The sequence below is a fragment of the Chenopodium album genome, chromosome 26 (genome assembly GCF_948465745.1).
Source record: "Chenopodium album chromosome 26, dcCheAlbu1.1, whole genome shotgun sequence".
In the NCBI taxonomy this organism is placed as follows: domain Eukaryota; kingdom Viridiplantae; phylum Streptophyta; class Magnoliopsida; order Caryophyllales; family Amaranthaceae; genus Chenopodium; species Chenopodium album.
Genome location: NC_137859.1, coordinates 26493655 through 26497042, shown reverse-complemented (window position 1 = coordinate 26497042; position 3388 = coordinate 26493655). Strand labels below are relative to the sequence as shown.

Sequence of the window (3388 nt, the reverse complement as noted above, 5' to 3'; positions counted from 1 at the left end):
CAGCATTGGGATGGTAATATTTCTGTTGTGGTGGTGGTGCTGATTGTTGTGGTTGTTGTGGAGGTGGAGGTGTGGGATTTTGCACATTAGTGCTCCTGTAGGAATGATAAGGATGGTTCCGATACCCTGGATTATAGGTGTTGGAGTATGGGTTATTTTGCTTGATGGACTGGAAAGCGTTAACCTGCTCCATGGAACTCCTACACTTATGTTCCCAATGACCTACAATTCCACAATTTTCACAGAAAGCATCATTAGCATTACTATCAATTGCAAAAACATTAGCTATTTTAGAATTAGCAGTGGTAAGATTATCCAATTTTTGACAAGTAGAGGTTAATTGAGATTGCAAAATGGATACGGAGTCGACGTGGTGTTTTCCCTTGTTTGCAAAACCTCTAGGATTCCCATATTGAGAATTATGAATCTTCATATCTTTGATAACCTGACCTGCATCATCCACATTGAGGTTCATAAACCTCCCATTAGCTGCAGAATCCAAAATTGCTCTAGAAGAATTTCCGATCCCATTGTAGAAAGCTTGAATCAGCTGCCACTGTGCTAAGTTATGGTGAGGGCACTCTCTCTGCAGGTCTTTAAATCTCTCCCAAGCCTCGTATAGCGCTTCGTCTGGCTCTTGGGTGAAATTCTGAATCGCGCTTCTCAATAGAGCTGTTTTCTCTGTAGGGTAATACTTGTTATAAAAATTCAATACGAGAGTCTCCCAATTAGTAATGCCAAGTGCAGTTCTATTTAAACCATTAAACCACAGTTTAGCTTTTCCACATAAGGAGAAAGGAAAAAGAATCTCTCTTGTTTGGTCTTGCATAACCCCAGCTTGCCTTATAGTGTTGCAATATTGACAATAGTCGGTAATGTGTAGATTAGGGTCTTCACCCTTAGCTCCACTAAATTGCTTCCTTTCTATCAACGTGATGAACTGGGGCTTGATCTCGAACTGAACTCCCTCGAGATCTGGCGTAGGGGAAATATGGGGAAAATGCGCCAAAGACGGCTGAGAATTGATCCGTGCCATTTATGGCACCTTTAGGCTATGTTTTCTTTATATTTCTATGCTCCTTTGTAGTCGTTTATGTCGTGTTTTTAGAGAATAATGCTCGATTCGCTTGTTTTTGTGTTAGTTTAGAGAAATGCATGCTTTTAATGGTTTTCTTATCATTTTATTCATTTCTCGGCTATTTCTCTTGCTTCTCCGTTTCTTTGTCTTGTTTTGTAGGTACGTCGTGGGCTATATGCATGGGAATTGAAAATAGCACCCACTAGGATCAATATGCACTTTTCGGAATTGAATTTGAGTTTGAAACAAAGGAAAACGAAGGATTGCAGAGTATCAAATAGGACTTTGCGCATTGTTTTAGTCATATCTCAAGTTCTACAGATTGGATTAGGGGTGATTCAATTTGTGTTGGAAACTAGACTTGAAGAGCTTTCCAATGATAGGTCGCACGCCTTCATACGATTCTTAGATCGAAAGTTATAGCCTTCTGAAGTTGGCCCAAGAAAACTGCCGCGGGCGCGGGCTACAGTACCCGCGGGCGCGGGGTTGCTGCTGCTCCAAAACTGCCGTATTTGGGCAGTAAGTGTTTTGGGTGTTTTTTTCCCTTGGGAGAGTAACAACTCGAAGACTGGTCCTGCTGGCTTCTATACCTGCAAAATCAACGAAGACACGGGTTGGGTGGTGCTCCGCCTCCAACGCTCAAGTTAGTAACTTGTAGGAGAGTAAAAAGCGCGGAATTTGAGGTGGGGATCTGCTTGGATTCCAAGCTCAGGAGTTCTTTGATGAGAGAGAAAGTAGGGTGTAATAAATGATTGTGAATGCCCCCAAAATGGGAGAGTATCTCCCTATTTATAGGTTCATGGGGAAAAGTGCCCTCCCCTAGGTCATCTGACCTAAGGATGGTGGGCTGCGCCGCAATCAATGCATTTGGGGAATTGGGCCTCTGTAAGCCGCCATTCTGAGAATGTATCTGGGGAGGCCACGTGTCAGCTGGGGATAGGTCAGAGGTGACCTGCCAGCCCTTGACACGTGGCAGCCCCTCATTGGTCCAAGTATAGGGTAAAAATCCCCTAAACATTTGCCCCTCACAGGTGGCACGTGGCAGGCCACGTGGTGCCTGTGACACATGTCAACCTGTGAGAGGTGAATAGTAAAACGGCTAGGGTTAACAGTCATTTTTTCGTTTACCCTGCCTATAAATAGGAGTTTACCCCCCCTTCTCTCCTCTCACTTCATTCACAATTTTCATTTTCTAGAGAGAAAGAGAAGTTTTTAGAGAGAGGTGTTCTGACCCCGACTGCGTACTTGCCATTTCAAGATTCCCGCGTGATCACTCAAGAACACCCGGTCACCGGCTGTAGCTGTTTTCAGATTTTTCAGAGCTTTTTCAAAGTAAGGTAACTACCCGTTTCCTTTCATCAATTTTCTTTTACTTGTATACATTCTTTTTCCTCTTGTATACCTTCGTTTTTCAAGACAAAATAAATGGACTCTTCATCCACACACACGGCACGGCCTAGGACGCTCAGCCGGTCTCCTGGTACGGCTGAGTCTGGAACCGGGGGTGCCCTTTCCAGACAATCAGATCTCCTTTGCTCATCCCCAAATCCCTCCCTCTTTGTGTCTGTGCAGGACACAATGGCCGGAGTTAAACAAACAGCTATCAAGCCGAGGCACCGGCGCGCTAGAAGAGTGCGCGCTGACGAGGTTACAAGGGAGGAGGGCTATGAGAGTCCGGATGAGCAGGAGAATTCTGAAAGTGGCTCCTCCTCACAAGAAGAAGTGAGGGAATCAGGCGGCGAAGAGGCCGCCTCTTCCTCTGAGAGAGAAGAAGAAGAAGATAGGTCAGGCGGCGAAGAGGCTGCTGAGAGATCAGGGTCGGAAGCTTCCGGCTCTACACAAGAGAACTTTGCGGCTGACTATCAAGTGCCGGCGAAGACCGCAGACAAGCCTGACCCTAGGAAAATAAGGATGCTGCCGGCTGACAGAGCCCTACTGAAGAGCAGCTTCAAAGCCTTCAAAGAAAAGCACCCATTTGGGAACGGGTGGTATATGACGGTTTCGCCTGCAGACGCCGTTATGGCTTGGAAGGATGATATTCCGAATGCAGACAACTATTTCGTCTGCTTCGAGGCGGTTATCGAAGCCGGCCTCCGGTTCCCCCTCCATACTGGGATCAGGAAGATCCTCAAGGGGTATGATCTGGGGGTTTGGCAGTTAACTCCAAATTCGTGGGGGAATATACTCAGCTATATTGCCGCCTGTGAATTCCAAGACATAGAGCCTAATTTCTCGGCCTTTGCTCACATGCACTATTTGAGCAGGGCCCCAGGCGGTCATGGGGCTTGGTATACTCTCACAACCTTGCCC

At 46.1% G+C, this 3388-nt stretch overlaps 1 non-coding gene across 1 annotated transcript; it reads left to right on the top strand.

The window, feature by feature from the left end:
* Positions 1 to 563: 563 nt before the first annotated feature.
* On the top strand, positions 564 to 670 carry LOC145618759 (small nucleolar RNA R71). Its single transcript, XR_014108012.1, has one exon. It is a non-coding gene; the product is annotated as a small nucleolar RNA R71 (small nucleolar RNA).
* The last annotated feature ends 2718 nt before the right edge of the window (positions 671 to 3388 follow it).